Below are 18,335 nucleotides of genomic sequence, written 5' to 3' on the forward strand. Positions count from 1 at the left end.
CATTTTGCTCTTGCCTTTCCTATCCCTTTCCAAATTTAGATCTACAAAAAGTAAATCATCTATGGATGGCTTTGAGGACTGGGCATTGGATGGTCCAAGCATGTCCAGCTCAATGAGCCAATCATCTCTAGACTCCCTTGCTCTGGAAAGCTTTGATACGTCTAAGAACTCGCTTTTAGAGAGCTCCCCTAATTTGTCTACATTCTCTGGATGATAGGTGACTTTGTAGAGCGAACACCATCTCCACCCATGTACATGTTACCCTGGTCATTGACTAGAGGTGCTCTATCAAGCTCTGAGAAAAAGTCTGCGATCTTAACAAGATACCGTTGTTGTGGATCCCTAAAGATCTCAGCTCCTTGAGCATTCCTGTAGACATATTGAAGTCTCACATTGAGTGGTAACCCCATGGTGTCGGCTTCAAATGGATTAAAAGATCTTGTGGGTGTCCTATTTGGGGCTAAGGACTATTTGACGGCCCTAGATTGTCCATGGACAATGAGCTAGTTGTTCTGGAAAGGGTATCAGATTGGGATTCGGAAAAGGTTTCAGCAATATCTGCCAAATTTCCTCCCGATTGGGTCCCACTTTCCTGCGTAGGTACTCTAGAAGGTGCCCTAGGCCCTATGGCAGTGTCTATATGACGTCCCGACCGCAAGTACATAAGGTCAAATTTTAAGGTTTTATATATATATATATTTATTTATGTATATATATATATATATATATATATATATATATATATATATATATATATATATTTAACTCTACGTAACCACTAAATGCAACTAACATGAATATGTGTGTAACTATCTTTTTTTTTATTTTTTTTTATTTTTTTACTTTTTTACTTATTACACAAAAATACTAATTATGCACAAAATTACAAAAATTTAAAAAAAGATGCAAAATATGCAGAAAATATGGACTCAAAATAAAACACATAATTTACAGAATTTTTCTTTTTCTTTTCTTTTCTCTTATTTTTTCTTTTCTTCTTTTTTTTTTATTTTTTTATTTTTTAATTGTTTTATTGTTTTATTGTTTTTTTTTCTTTTTATTTTTATTGTTATTTTTTTCAAAAAAAATGCAAAAAACATGAAAAAAATAAAAATAAAAATACTAACCTTATCTGCCTTATCGCCTCCGGATTGTGCGCCGGCACCTTGTGCTTCGCCTCCTCGCTCCTCTTCCGTTTTCAACGGCCAGCTCACCTCCGCTTTCAATGGCCAGCTCACACAGCTGCACCTTCGACTCCTTGCTTATCGACTGTTGCCTCTCCTCACCACCGCCGGCCTAGTAGCTGAAGCTACTCAACGAACACCACCCGCCTGGCTCTTCGCCTTCTTGTGCAGCTGACGCTCGGCCAGTCCTCACATTTGCTATAGTCACTGACTCCGTCCTCGTCTCCTGCGTTTATTTCCGCCGGCCTCCTCAGATGCAGTTGGCCACCTTTGCTTCGCCGGCCGCCTTCTCTTTCTCCCGTCGGCGCGGCCTCCACCTTCTGCAGTCACCTTCGCTGCCTTCTCTTCCTGTTTTTCAACCCTTGGAGCTCTTTTTGTTACGAACGTTGGTGACGCCTAGCTACTATGTAGCAGGCCGTGTGCCTCTGGATTCGGTGCTTGGATGTGTGTGGAAGCCTAAGGGCGTGGGTTGTTGACTGTGGGAGCCGGCTAGGAAGCCTAGGATTGTGGTGTATGTGTGTGTTGATGCTGGGGTGTGCAGGTGAAAGAGCGCAGGTATATGAGCAATCGGCTGAGCCTGTGTGGGTATGCAAGGGTTGTTTCAGCTATGTATAGCTGGGTGCTCGTGGGCTGAAAAGGCCTGCCTGTACACGACCCTTTGAATGCATATCAGGTGCCAGATCTCAAGTAAAGAAACTAAGATTTTGAGACTCTAATCATGCCTTATTTGAGCTCTGCTTAATGCATTATTGCATAAGCTTTATCCTTATTACATTATGCATTCATGCTTTCAGCTTATGCCATAACGCAATAATACATTAAGCACAAGTTTAATGCATAATAAATAAGCTCACACATAATGCATTGAGCTTAATGTATTATGCAAATTTCGTTTCTAATCGATGAACAAAACATGAACACAACAATGAAAACAACCATGGAAAGCATAAACATGAATGAGAAAACATTAGCGGGAGTAGATCTCAACCGCACAAGTAAGTACTAATCTAGTTTTTCTTTTCTAATCACTAGCTCCCAGATTCCACACTCGTGCTAACCCTAAACCTAAAAACAAAAAGAAATAGTGGTAGTAATGCAAGCTTCTCAACCGGTTTTGAGTCTTCTCCCCGGCAGCGACGCCAATGGAGAGACGGAAGACTCTCTCACTTGTAGCATGAGTAGTATGATCTGTGTGTAGCTCAATCCAATGGGATTTGCATCCCTTTCGGAGCTAGGGATTCAACCCGTACCGGTGCACAAAAGCTTATCCACGAATGGAGAAAATGCTATGAACACCACTACCTTGACATAGACTTTACACACACAAGCTCAATCTTGCCATAGCTCATTCACTCATCATCCCACTCATTCATGCATCCATACAAGAAGAAAGCTAAGCTAATGCATACATGTTGAAATTTGAGCATAATGATGAGCTATGGTGGATCATACACTAGAATCAACATGATTAACAAAGTGATTAGCAAATGATTAAGACGTAATTAGTGAATAATTAGCAGATAGATTAATGTAGGCATGGATACTCAAAAACCAGCAAATTCTCATTAGGGCTATGCCTCAATTTATAGAGTTTACATCAAGCATCAAATCCCATTGATTTCTCCATGATTCACTCCCAGAATATCTCCACCTTTTGCCTGATTCTCTCCACCTCTTCTCTTTTCCCTGAATATCTCCCAGAATATCTCCACACTCCTAAATTCTCTCATGCTACCCTTTATTCTCTCCCAGTAGATTCTTCTCACCTTTTCACAGGTTCTTTCACAATTACATCTCCTTTTTTACAGCCTCTATCCAAGAGCTTGTTCCCACACACACCCATTTCACTTGTATATTTCAACACCTCCCCTCAAGTGAATACTCCTAGAACACCTAGACCCTATACCAAGTTTGCCTCCCCTTACTTGGTAGTCCGTGACCAGTGTCTATTCCTCCCCTCAAGTTATCTCAGCACACCTGGACCCTGTATCAAGTTTCTTTCTTACTTGACAGTCCGCGACCAGTGCCTCAAGTCCCTAAACTCCATAGTCCTTAACACTCTCTCTCTCTATGTGTCCAAGGCTACTATAAGTGCCCGCGACCTTGACTAAAGTGCTCACACATACATCTACCACTTGGCCTACATCATCGGTGGCTCAGAGGTGGTTTTACTTTATTGGGGCAGGTTACATTGGGTTGTGGGGTCTCTCTCTCTCTCTCTCTCTCAGAGATTTTCACATGGCTCCTCACTCTTTGGAGCCTCACATCTTCTCTTGTCTTCAGTCTTCTTGTCGTGGCAGCTTCTCTCCACGTGTCCGTCTCTTCTTCCAGTCTTCTCGGGGCAGCTTCTCTTCTTGTGGCAGCTTCTCTTCTCATGTCCATGTCTTCCTTCAGATCTTCTTCTCGCTGTGGATCCTCTTCTTGGGAAGAGATATTCTTCTTCTTCCATGGCTGGGGCCATGAGCTCGTCCGTCAGGTCATTTTGCTCCATGTGAGCAACATGTTTCAATGTTTTGCTGACAGTTCCTTTGGGCTTTTTATGTTTATTTTGTATCATTATGCAATGCAAACCCAAATTTATGCGGGAGGTCTTACCTCTTGCCTTAATCTGGACAAGGGCAGTGTCTGTTCCCATTTTTACACTGATAAAATGTGCCCAATACATAATGCGTATAGCATTCATTCTCATGCACATTCCAAACGCAACTCTGGCTGTGAATAATCTTGAATTTGAGTGAGATTTACAGGCATTAACCAAGGGTTAAATGCAAAATGATGATTTTCACAATTTTTATCAGCACAATTTTCCAGAAATTACACTAAATTAAGGGTAACCAATTTGTACGGGATGGTTGGAGTATCAAACCAACTCCGATTTGAAATCTGAAGTTATAGGGATCTGTATCAGATACCTAATGGTTAATTTGAACCCTCAATTGTACCAAAGTATAGTGATTAGCACTGATTAATCACTGATTAGCAAATTAATGCTCTGGTTTGTGTGCAGAAAACAGAGTATGCGGGGAGCTCAGATCTGGTGCCTTCCACTTCAAATGAGCTCAAATGCTTTCAAAGGTATCAATAGCAATGAGTCTAGTAGAGGATTAAGCCAAGAAACACAAGATTTGACCAAATAATGAAAGCTTAATCTCTGTTTTACCAAAGTCACCTGCAGATTTGATGAAGAGCTTGGATCTCTCTGTAGACTTGATGAAATTGATTTCTGTCTTCACCAGCTTGTAGAGCATGCTTGATTACCCTTTGTGCTAAGAGGAATTAGCTCAATTTGATTTGATGAGCTCAAGATCTGCAAATTACTCAGAAAATTCAGCGCTGGAAAAAACGTCGATTTCTCCTAAACGCTTTCGCGTTTTGCTGCGCCGTTTGATGTGCTTGTAGCTAGATGTGTTAGCTAGCTTGTGTTAAGAGGGCATAGCCTAATATTGACTGTGCATGGAGAATAGAGTCCTCCACTGGCTGAGGGTGAAGGGGAAGAGTGAAAACTCACTAAAAACTGATTTTTTTTGCTAATTACTTACTAATCCTGATTAATTCACTAATGGGCTCATAAATCTGGTTGATTCTAGGCATGGCTCTGATACCATGTTGAAATTTGAGCATAATGATGAGCTATGGTGGATCATACACTAGAATCAACATGATTAACAAAGTGATTAGCAAATGATTAAGACGTAATTAGTGAATAATTAGCAGATAGATTAATGTAGGCATGGATACTCAAAAACCAGCAAATTCTCATTAGGGCTATGCCTCAATTTATAGAGTTTACATCAAGCATCAAATCCCATTGATTTCTCCATGATTCACTCCCAGAATATCTCCACCTTTTGCCTGATTCTCTCCACCTCTTCTCTTTTCCCTGAATATCTCCCAGAATATCTCCACACTCCTAAATTCTCTCATGCTACCCTTTATTCTCTCCCAGTAGATTCTTCTCACCTTTTCACAGTTTCTTTCACAATTACATCTCCTCTTTTACAACCTCTATCCAAGAGCTTGTTCCCACACACACCCTTTTCACTTGTATATTTCAACAATACACAAGCTCAAAGCATACTTCATTCTCAAGCTCTTAGTTCCCTAGCATGCACACAAACCTTGAAGCTTAATGGAACTTGAAATAAACATGCATTCTCAATCACTACTCAAGCAATGCCTTGCCCATGGATAAGCTACAAGCTATGGAGAAGCTTAAGCTTGAATCCACTACCACACAAAGCCTAATAGAGAATCCACTAGCATCAACAAAGAAGCATGCACACTAAAGAATAGAAATGAGAAGAGAGAAAAACCTCATATCATTGCGTGGAATTAGAAGAGCATTGCTCATACAATAATGTAGATGGGGAGAGAGAAGAGCTTGCACCTCTATGATTCAGAGGGAGAGCTAGTCTCAAGAGAGCTCCAGCATAAGTTTAGCCCAATGTGTCCCTAAGCTCTCAAATGAGCCACTTTTTATACTAAAACTCCTAAAACTCCCAAAACTTGCACCTCTATGATTCATAGGGAGAGCTAGTCTCAAGAATAGAAATGAGAAGAGAGAAAAACCTCATATCATTGCGTGGAATTAGAAGAGCATTGCTCATACAATAATGTAGATGGGGAGAGAGAAGAGCTTGCACCTCTATGATTCAGAGGGAGAGCTAGTCTCAAGAGAGCTCCAGCATAAGTTTAGCCCAATGTGTCCCTAAGCTCTCAAATGAGCCACTTTTTATACTAAAACTCCTAAAACTCCCAAAACTTCCCATGTGGGATTATTCTTAAGCCCACTCCCACACTCATCTACAACTTGGAACTCTTTACAAGAGCCCTAAATAAGAATGTCAAGTCTCTTGTTTTCCTGCTTGCATCTTTGTGTTGCATCCTTGCATTGATCACCACTCATCACGCAACAACGTTTGTGACAAGTTGCTTGTCTTGTTAACAAAACAAAGATCCCACACATAAGCCCTGTGGTTTACTTCAGCCTTTGCCTATTCCTGATAGAAAATGGACATAAATTTCCATGGATTTCATCATGGGGATTCCTCATACAAGGAGGGGATGGGGTAGCATATATGTGGTGGTATACCGCTTGACAAAAGTGGTGCATTTTATTCCTTCCAATGTCAAATTTCCAACATCTATGGTTGTAAAACAGTTTGTGGATCATGTGTTCAAGTTGCATGGAGTTTCACAACAAATTGTTATTGACCACAAAGAAGTGGTGCCAAGCCTGTGCTTGGAACTTTACCCACACCACATAGGAATGTACTCGCATTGCAAGAATGAGACAGGAGCGTGAGCAGCAAAGGGGTGGAGTGGCTCCACAAATGCATCAAGAGTACACTAATTTTGAACGTAAGCCACCGATGGCACAAGAGCAAGCACGACCTATTCTTGGAGCTCAACCTCCTGCTCCTGGGACTGCTCATGTGAGGGTTGTTGACTACGACAATTCAAATATGTGTAGAGACTTGGTAAACCCAGGCTATGTGGAGGAGGAATATGCATCATATTCATCCAAGGAAAATCTCTTTGAAAGTCCCGCATATCCAAGCCAAGCACTGGAGGCTCAACTAGCGGGACAAAATTCTTTGATGTTGCTAGGCGGCTACCAACCTAGGACTCCAGGCCCCTCAGGTCAATGGCAGCAAAGGAAAGTAGAAGCCAAACTGATGGGCCCCTGTTATGAGTGCGGAGAACCCCATTGGGCTCGTGATTGTCCACATCGCTCAAGGCAAGCAGCTCGATCCAATACAACAGTACCACAGTTTCCACCAATTGAAAGATATTGTCTAGGGTGTTGTGTAGAACACTTCCCAAAGGATTGTTTAGTGAAACCACATGAGGAAGGCACCTCTCAACCAAAGGTCTCACTCAACTTTGTAGGGGCAGTTCCATCGCCACCTTCATCAGAGAATGAGGATGTCGTGCCACTTAGAGTCATGACTAGATCACAGACACGAAATGCCGAAATGCAAACTGATGAGACACCTCGAACTAGGGATGCAAAGGCAAATCTAGTGGACAAGACCCTACATTCCAATAGAAAAAGGACCACTAGGAGGAAAAAGAACCGCAACAAGCGAACTAAAAGTGCATCCACTAGTTCTCAGGAAGTCTCTAAACAAAACATGAGGGATCAAACTTTTACATCCCAAGAAGTGCATGAGGAGCATCAACCTCAACCTGGGCCTAGTTCTAAACAAGATGAGGCTAGTACGACCGAGGATAGTTCTGGGGGTTCTGTTTTTGTGGATAAGGTGAATGAGACTCTAGATGCCATCATTGATGCTCATAGAAGTCGCATTGCAGCTTTATCTGAGCTACCCAAGAAGCTTCAAGAATACCCAAACCCTCGTGAGGAGAAGATCAATCTCGCTATACATCAGCAACTCATTAGGGAAGCTCAATCAATACTTGAGGGACCACCTCCACCTATTCCTCGGGGCCCAACCTCTCTTAAGCCAACATTAGAAACCATACCAGAAGTGTCATCAAGGCGGGAAATGAAAAGTGAGCTCATCTCACAAGCTCATAGCGAGAGGTCTGCACCAATTGCCACCCCATTGAAAGAAGGTATTCTTCCACCACCCAGCCTTGTCTTCCCATGCAATGATGAAGTTATTGATGCTAACGAGGATATGGCAAATGAGATGTGGGCAGCAGTTCATGAGAAAGTTAATGTCCTCTATTAGTTCACCTCCATTCTCTGAGGTGGATTTTACCAGGGGCACAGAAAACAACTTTAGACGCCCAAGCATGCAGGAGGAAGTTCAAACAATTGTTTCTCCTAGAAGTAAGCATACAATGAAAACCTTACCATCATATTTGGGAGAATATGAGAACTGTTCTCAAACCTTGAGGATACCCTCCATGCATAAAAGGTTGACAAAGGATATGGATATGGGTATCGTGCAAGCTATTTTGTCAGCACCAGTGGCTTGTACCTTACCTTTGCTTGATTTGATAAAGCTTTGACCTGAGTTGTGGAATGATATTGCCACATGTTTGTCAGAGCAGGTATTACTACAAAAGGGTCACCATCATTGTACTATACACCCTGAGACAAAGCATGTTATGCCAGTTCCTATCAACAAAGTAGGAAAATTTTATGAGGACGATCAAGGAAATGCTACCCTCCCATTAGAAGTGTGAAAAGTAGCTTCAACTGCAATACTTGATAGTGGTGCAGGAGTGGGCATTGTGACAAGGTCCATTTGGGAAAAGTGGGGCAAACCAGCTATTAGGAGTACTAGGATGCGCTTGCAGCTAGCAGATGGAAGCTTAGAACATCCCCTTGGGCTGCTTGAGAACATATTGGTCACCACATGTGGGATTGAATATGAGCACACCTTTGGAGTAGTGGATTTTGAAAAACATCCAAACTATGAAGTGATATTGGGTAGACCATTCATGCGACAATTTAAAATGATTCAAGATTGGGGATACAATTATTTGTACCTCCGACATGATTCTGTCATCACAAGGGTCAACCTAAAGAATCACTCCTATCGTGATGTAACAAGGTCTCCAATAGATGAGTTTGATTCTGCTTCATCTGAGGGCTCAAGAGTTACATTGTCAGATGGGCGAGAAGATCTGTGGATGTGTGGAGCCTCATGTAGGGATTTCAACACTGAGAGACTTAAGGGTAATCGGAGTGTATCAGACGAGGCATACATTCCACAACCCTTCCTTGAGCACTTAATTGATCCACTAGAATGGAGTCATGTCCTTGCAACATTATCGACATGTGCTTTACCTAAGCCAATTCAATTTTGTGACTCAGATGGATATGACATTATTCCTATACGAATGGTACAACCACATGACCTTCTAGATGTTTTGTACTATGGGGATGCATCCACAACAGCAATGCATGTAGAGGAAGTCTCAGTGGAGGATTTAACACTCGAATCTGCTAATGATGCTGATAAGGAAGATGGATGGGACTCTGATTTTGATAATGATGTGATAATCTCTGAGGAAGAGTTAGGAAAGGGCCTCCTCTTGAGAGGAAGGGAGGTTCAAGTAGAGATCCCTCGAAGCCGACCCAAACGTAAATGCTGTAAGAGCCATAAGAGAATCCGTAAACAAGATGAGAGGGAACGACGTGAGAGACTACAAAACGAAAAGGAGGAGTTCTCTCGACCACCACCTCACTTCTCAAGAAAGAACAGATATCTATACTATGTCCAAGCACAAGATAGTATCAAAGACCAAGTAAAATGATCAAATGGATTCTAAGCAGGAGAAAAGCTAAAAACTGTTAGCAAAAATGGCAAAAAAACGAAGAAACAAAAACCAAAACTCAAGTCTAAAACCGATTCAAAAGAGAGTGTCGGAAGTGCAAAGATAACGGTTGAACAAAAAAATCTGATGCAAGATTGCAACAGAGAGCTCAAAACCGCATGGTCTTCAATGAGTGAAGACTCAAGTGGATAAGAACAAGGTTTCAATGTTCCCCCCAACTTCACACAGTACACTCTTCAAGATCGGAAGATTGTTCTTCAACAGCCCATGCGACAAAAACCAAGCGTGCCAGGGGTTTCATATGATGGCCCAGAAGATGCAAAAGAGATTGATATCGCTAAGCCAGGAGAAGAGCCTCGCTATGTGTGGATTGCCACAGACTTGTCCTTAGATGAGGAGAAGTTATTAATTCAAACAATAAAAAGGAGTATCGTGATGTTTTTGCTTGGAGTTATAAAGACCTCAAAGGAGTTGATCCAAGCATATGTCAGCATACAATTCCATTGCGAGAGGATGCAAAGCCTTCCAAGCAACGTCCTTATACTTACAATGAGAATTTTGCACGAAAGATAAAAGAAGAAATAGACAAGCTCTTAGAGGCAAAATTTATCTATGAGATTGAACACACGGAATGGGTCTCCCCTATTGTAGTGGTGCCCAAGAAAAATGGAAAACTTCGAGTATGTGTAAACCTCAAGAAGGTAAATGCAGCTACTGTACGTGATCATTACCCACTTCCAATCGCGGATCATGTTCTGGAACGAGTTGCAGGGAAAAAGGCATATAGTTTCTTGGATGGATTCTCCGGTTACAATCAAGTGTCAATTGATCCAAAGGATCAACACAAGACCGCCTTTGCTATACTGAAGATGGCATCTTTGCCTATCGTGTTATGCCATTTGGTCTAACAAATGCACCAGCAACCTTTCAACGGTTAATGAGTCATGTATTCAAGGAGTACCTTAGGCAATTTCTTGAGATCTTCATGGATGACCTATGTGTTCACTCACAAGAGCGTGATGATCATATAGAACACCTCAGACTTGTGTTTCAAAAGTGTCAGGTTTATCGTATATGCTTGAATCCTGACAAGTGCAAATTCATGGTAAGACAAGGGAAAATTTTGGGCCATATTGTTTCTCGAAATGGGATTTCAACAGATATGGATAAAATTGATGTCATTGTCTCATTACCTTGGCCTATCAACCCTAAAGGGGTACAAACATTCATGGGACATTGTGGCTATTATCGTCGATTCATCTACATGTACGCTGTCCTAGCCAGACCATTATATGCTCTTCTTGTAAAGTTTAATTGGACTGATGAGTGTGAGGAATCCTTTGAAAAGTTGAAGCAAGCATTAGTGACTGCACCCATCTTACGGGCACCAAATTGGAACCAAATCTTTCATGTCCATATTGATGCTTCAAACTTTGCAATTGGATGTATTTTGGCTCAATCGGGAGAACATAATAAGGATTTCCCAATCTCATATGCTAGTCGACAGTTGAACAATGCTGAGAAGAATTATACCACAACAAAAAGAGCAGGTTTGTCCATGATATATCCAGTGAAAAAGTTTCGCCATTACCTTTTGGCAAACAAATTCATATTTTTTGTGGACCATCAACAAGCACTGCTATATTTGGTGAATAAGCCTTGTGCAACCGGAAGGATTGTGAGGTGGTTTATCATCCTTCTTGAGTTTGATTAAGTGCCAGTCCGAAAAGGAACAACTCATCTTAGGGCAGATCATTTGTCTCGAATAACCTCTAGCGAAGCTCCTGTGGGTGTGGATGATGATATGTTAGATTCAACACTTTTCCTTATAGAGACAGCTCCTAAATGGTCTGAATCCATCTTAGAAATTTTGACAAGTGGGCAGATACAACTAGCGGGTCCTAATGTGGACCTATGGCGACATTTCAAGTTAATCTCAGGGAGATTATATCGTCAGGGTAATGATGGAGTGTTGCGGCTTATACCTAACCCTGACCAATATGAGGAGATCTTGGAATGGGCACATGCGGGTATCGATGAAATCCATGCATCAGCTACTACTTGTGTGTGACGTATATCTCAGGATGGGCAATGGTGGCCTACCATGCATGCGGATGCTGAAAAATTTGTTTGTTTTTTCATGTCAAATTCAACAGCCAATTCATAATGTCACATTATTCCAAATTTCAACTACACCAAGTTGGAGTAAGTATATTGTGGACTATCTTCAGCATGGTCATACTGATCAAAAAATTGCTAAACATCGAAAGCGTGCTATTGAAGTTGAAGCGGCAAACTATATGTTGATAGAGAATCAACTCTACAAGAGGGGCAAGGATGGCAACTTACGCATGTGTGTATGTGAAGCTGACTACTTGAAAATCTTGACTCATGCACATGCAGGTGTTGGGGGTGGCCACTTTTCGGGCAATACCACAGCTAAGTTGATTAGGTGGTCTGGGCTTTGGTGGCCAACCTTACAAATGGATGCTGAAGAATATGTGAAACGTTGTGACGATTGTCAAAGGACTAAACCTCCCATCACTAAGGACAATATGCCATTGCGGCCTATGTTAAGCACACGTGCTTTTGCAAAATGGGGTATTGATTTTGTCGGTCCCATTAAACCTCCAGCTCGTCACATGCATGCTGAATATATTATAGTCGCAACTGACTATTTGACCAAATGGGTAGAGGCAAAGGCTACAGTTAAAAATGATACCAGAACCACAGCCAAGTTCTTGTATGAGTACGTGTTTACACGCTATGTCTTACCTATTGAAATTGTTAGTGATCAAGGTGTGCACTTTGTGAATGAGGTCATAGAGTTTTTGCTTCAAGAATTTATGGTAATTCACAAGCGTTCTGCACCCTATCATCCCCAGACCAATGGACAAGCTGAGAGTACTAACAAGATTCTCTCCACAGCACTCACAAAGATTGTTGAGGGACATAGGACGGATTGTGAGCAAAAGTTGCACTCAGTTCTTTGGGCATATAGGACAGCCTATAAAACATCTGTGGGCACAACCCCATTTGAGCTTGCTTTTGGGCTAGATGCAATTCTTCCCATTGAATTTCTTGTACCTACTCTACGAGTTGCTAAACAATTGGACTGGACTGGACTGGTCATGAGCTTTCATAACGCATTGATGAATTGGAAAAGCTTGATGAGACCCGCTTATTGGCGGTAATGGGGATGTATGCCGAGAAGAGGAGACAAAAGAAATGGTATGATAGAAATGTAACAACTGGCCGATTCAAAAAAGGGGACCTTGTGCTCTTGTACACACTTAAGAAGCATAAGAGAAAGCTCAAGAAACGTGGCCTAGGACCGTTTGTGATTAATGAGCTTACTCCAAGTGGTGCAGTGCGTTTAGAGACACTAAAAGGTGAGCAAATGCCTAACTTCATTAATGGAAGTCGTCTCAAGAAATACAATGAACCATTAACTAAAGCCATGCTCCAACAAATGCATGCTGCACACACACAGAAAGAAGCACATGACCTACTTAAACGTCAGGCTCAAGAAGAGGCTAAAGCTAGAGTTGCAAAAGCCAAGGAGCGTCGCAAGGCTTCTATGTTGACCTTACAGTTGGCTACTGATGAACCATATGTCGATCCTTTCAATATTCAAGTGTGCCTTCATCTTCATGAGACTACCTACTTTGTCTCTGCCTTAATTGACTCTCGTGCAGATTATAATGTTCTCTCGTTTGACACATGGATAGCCTTGGGACAACCAACACTTGTGCACATTCCTATTGACTTACGAAGCTTCTCAGGTGAAGATAACCCTATAGAGGGAAAATGTGTCATTATGATGTCCATTCAGGATCACAAGATGTTAGTGCCCTTTTATGTGGCAAGTAAGTCCAAGGCAGTGGTAGAGGCTGTTCTCGGTCGATCATGGTTAAGTGCTACCAATTGTTCATTAGATTGGAAGAATAGACAATACAAATTGCAAATTGATTCTGATTGCGTATTGGGATCTGCTACTCCACGAGCTTTATCATGTCAAAACGGTGGTGTTTCTACCCTACACAACCCACTTTCAAAATCTGCTCTTGAAGCTCCAACACAAATGATGTGGATAATCGATGAGTCCTCCAGTGAGGGCCATTGCTGGCATGTTCCAACTACTCTAGTCAGTGCTCAAAGAAGGCCAGGCAAGAAGGAATTATTAATTTGGCTACCCAAAGATGCGTACAAACTTGTACCATCTAGCGTAGTTGCTAAGCCTCCTAAAAAGCACATCTTTTCCAAGCCTAAACCTCAGATTGTTACTCGTTGGTTCCCAAAGCATGTTCTTAAAGCACAAGGCTATTATGAGGGTGCAACAGCACTTTGGCTTCCCAAATGCCATGGTTTGCTAGAGGTAAAAGTGTGTATCAGTAAGATTCCAAAAGCCACCCTTGGTTTTCCATATCAGTGGGTGCAAAGGAAATCAACACAACTCCTTCAAGATAGGATAGGTGGTTGTGATAGCACCTACAAATCTCCTTGTGTTGACCTTCCCAAAACATGTATTGAATCACCAGTTGTCCCAATTTCTCCTGGTTACATAATTCCACCATCAACTTGTGTACCTAAGACAAGTCCAACTTTACATGAGTCTCCTTTGAGCATAGATTCTAGCACTTCAGTGCCTAAATTCTCTTATCTTGCTCAAATTCCTCGACAATTGCTAACCTTCCCACCTCTTAAGAAGGACATACCCAAAACCAAAGATAAGGCATTAACACTACAATTGAAGCTCTTTGGTAGATCAGTGTTTGAATAGTCTCACATTTACTAATGTGGTTCCTTATGCCTTTAGAGGATTGTGTTCTTTTTGAGATGATCTTGTCTACAATGTTTTTGATTGGGATTGTAATGATGGATATGAGTGTTCTAAATTTCATTGTTCTACGCCCAGATACCTCCTTATGGATACTTGGTGCGATACATGTCCACCATGCATTGACCTTGATATTACTCGACCTAAACATCGTGGGGGTTATAGTGCTCCTCCTTTTCAAACTCATTCTAGGTACTTTTATGCTCCCTTAGGTGAAAATTGCTGTGGGCATCACTTTGTCACGTTATTCTATCAACAGCATCACCCATTTCCACATTGTCAAGAGTGTGCACGACTCGTATTAGGAGAAGCTTCACACATTTGTTAGATATGCCACTCTTACTTTAGACGATATGGCACAGGCTTAATGAAACAAATTGTGGGAATTACACCCCGACGCCATAACCTTCTTAATGTGAGAATACCAGAGAGAGGACCAAATCAACGTAGATTACCTGAGGAGGTTCAAGCACAACAATGGAGGGATACATGCTTAAATGACTTGCAACCACCTATCTCGTAAGCCCTCCTTCCACAAGCCTCAACATGTCAATTTTGGATCAATATGAGTACCTACATCGAGCAGTTCCAAAATCGAAATTGTCTGCTTAACCTTCCCATCGAACCAATGCCATATTTTAGCGAGGAAGCACTCCTTCCTCTACCACCTTCTCTAGAGGCCGGTTTTTGTGCAGGGTTGTCCTTGCATCCTGAGGTCATTGATACCATCTTTCCAGCAGAAGTGGACATGGATCCACCACCAGCGTAAGGGTAAGCTTATCGACTCCACAATAAGATCAACAAGCCAGGGCACTTTTCTCCCACTGGGTTTTTTCCCTCGGCTATATTCGGTGATTGGCACCAATAACAAATTTTATTCCTTTCTTTTCTTTTCTTGGTTGTTAATAAACATTTTGCAGAGATCTCAGCTAAACAAGAGCATACAACCACGCCCCAATAGTCCACCTACCGTGCACACAAATTAGGAAGGGGGGAGACATGCAATGCCTACAAACAAGAGCATACAACCACGCCCCAATAGTCCACCTACCGTGCACACAAATTAGGAAGGGGGGAGACATGCAATGCCTACAAAGAGCAAAGAGAAGCAATTTGCACAACATCAGCAATGCATCAATGCAAACACACAACATCAACGAGCTCTACAACAACAGGTGTATTCAAATCATAATCTTTTCTTCTTCATGTGCTTTTAACTTTTGGATACATTGTTTGCATGTTCACACATAGTTGGCTGGTTTAAGTTTTAAATGAGTTGTTACCATGTGGTGAGTAATTTCTAGATTCTTAGAGGACTTAGTAGAAGGTATTTTTATTTGAAGACAATGTAGGATATATACCAACGGAGTATGCCAAGTTCTTATGCTCTCGAAGTATATTAGTTATCCCTAGTGGTAGCTACCTCTTAGGTATGGGCTAGGTGCTAGGATTAATAAAAAAATTTACGAAAAATATGCCCTAAAAAATATATACAAGTGAATCGAGAGATGACGTGTCTACAGCCATGTGGAATGCTTGGTAGGACTTGGGGTTGTCTTAGCACCTTGGGGCCGATGCCTTGGTTTCCATGGGGTGAACACTGACATCTAAAAGCTTCAGAAAAAGACCTTCAAGGACTCTATCGCCTTGATAGATGTTGGTAGGACTCTGGGATACATTATGGGCCCTCAAGACCAATGCCCTCATCTTCATGGGGTACTCCTTATGTCACAAAAGAAAGAAAAGGGTCTGTCGCCCTTGAGATACTTAGCGGCCTTCAGATTCTCTTGGCGGAGGTCTCTTGGCCATTGCTTGGGTCTCATTGGGATGGAACCTTCCTCTTTATCATCTTTTATACACTCGTCAAAAAAAAAAAGTTGTCCAATCACCATTGCTCATATTTAGGAGTACGTTTGCCACTTAGGAATAACTAAAATACTTGTAGGACATTGAGACTGCGGTCATAACCTGTGGTGTGCAAGTACACTTGCCTTTGCATAGCACTATCTACCACTTAGTCTCACTTTGACTAGTTTTTACTCACCTCTTTTAGCACTCTTTAAAACTCTAATCGGCCTTTCACTTGTATGCTCACATGTGAGATTGTCATTGCTGGTTTCTTTTCTTTTCTTCAATAAAAAGCTTTACTTGTATCCTTTGTTTTTTTTTTGCAGCTTTTGCTTCTACCGCGCTCGAGGACGTGCACAAAATAGGAAGGGGGGAGTGTTGCGTGACGAGTGGACGAGTGAAGATCAATGCAAGGATGCAACAAAAAGATGCTTAGGGCTCTTGTAAAGAGTTCCAAGTTGTAGATGAGTGTGGGAGTGGGCTTAAGAATAATCCCACATGGGAACTTTTGGGAGTTTTAGAGTTTTTGTATAAAAAGTGGCTCATTTGAGAGCTTATGGACACATTGGGCTAAACTCATGTTTGAGCTCTCTTGAGACTAGCTCTCCCTCTTTTCCCATAGAGGTGCAAGCTCTTCTCTCTCCCCATCTACATTATTGTAAGTTCTATTTTTGTTAATTCAATGCAATGAGTTGATGTTTGTCTCTCTTCTCATGTCAATTCTCTAGTGTGCATGTTTCTTGTTGATAGCTTCAAGGTTTGTGTGCATGCTAGGGAAATGAGTGCTGAGAATGAAGAATGCTTTGATCTTGTGTATGCAATAGCTTAGCTTTCTTCTTGTGTTGGATGCATGAATGAGTGGGATGATGAGTGAGTGAGCAATAGCAAGATTGAGCTTGTGTGTGTGTTAAGTCTATGTCAATAGTAGTAGTATTCTTAGCATTCTCTCCATCAAATGGATAAGCTTTTGTGCACCGGTACGGGTTGAATCCCTAGCTCCGAAAGGGATGCACATCCCATTGGATTGAGCTACATGTGGATCATACTACTCTTGCTACAAGTGAGAGTTTTCCGTCTCTCCAGCTGCCTTTCCTATAGGACTATATTTTGTGGTGCTGTACTTCTCCAATTGCAAATAGTGCACTGCCTTTTGTTTTGGGTATTTCTTGTCATCCTTACATCCTTGATTACCTTCTTCCATTCTTTCATTGACCACTAATCTTATAAGTCTCTTCCTTTCCTCATACATCTCTATATGCATAACCTCCTATTGTTCAATATCTTTATAATGTGGTCTCTTGTCCAATATCAAAAAAATGCATTGTAGGGGGATTAGGAAGCCGCTTCATTGAGGGGGATTAGGAAGACGCTCATGCATTAGAAAACATAGACAAAGTCTTTATTGTCTCTCTGTTTCCCCCACAGTTTAAAGGAATTCTTGCATGTTTGATTCACCACTTGGTAGCAGAAGCTATAGGAAAGCCTCTTCCCTATGTAATCTATAAATGGGCCACCATCATCGCCCAAGGAAAAATAAGTAGTACCATCCCTGGGCTCATAATTGTCACATGTAGGTGAGGCAAGTGACTTCTCACCTACACATTGGCATGTGCAGGTGAAGGCGAGATTTCTCACCTGATCCTAAATAACCAAGGCCTCCACCCCAACAACACTTGTATACTAGAATGACACAGACTTTGTGAACCACTTGCATTGACACTACTTGATTGGCAATGAGAGGTGGAACCACATGCAGGATATGGCTATGCACTGATGTGAGAGGGGTCTAGCATAGGTAGTGGGAGGCTCGGAGGAGGAGAGGGTATCTCGGGCTGTTGGAGGAGAACAGAGGGGAGAGAAGTTAGCAGAGTGGATGTGAGAGGGGTCTAGAGAGAGGTGGGATGAAGGATAAGAGACAGAGGGATTTGTAAAATCGAAGAAGTATCCGGCACATAGGCTAGTCTAAACGATAGGGATAAGCTAGTGGCATGCAAGAAATATGCTTTGTACCACTAGCTAAATTAGTTTCAAGTGTCATGTGCCATGTATAAACTTCACAAGTCTGGGTCATCCTCTAGTATAGGCTATGTACTAGATGACCTTGTATAGACAATCACCTCTACACAAAGTTAAAATACTTTCACCTTAAGATTAACAAAAAGAGACTAATACATCTCTTGCAACAAACAAGCCTAGGATTAGTT

This window comes from Cibotium barometz, chromosome 36, assembly GCF_041138505.1.
Source record: "Cibotium barometz isolate CiBa-2024 chromosome 36, ASM4113850v1, whole genome shotgun sequence".
Lineage (NCBI taxonomy): Eukaryota > Viridiplantae > Streptophyta > Polypodiopsida > Cyatheales > Cibotiaceae > Cibotium > Cibotium barometz.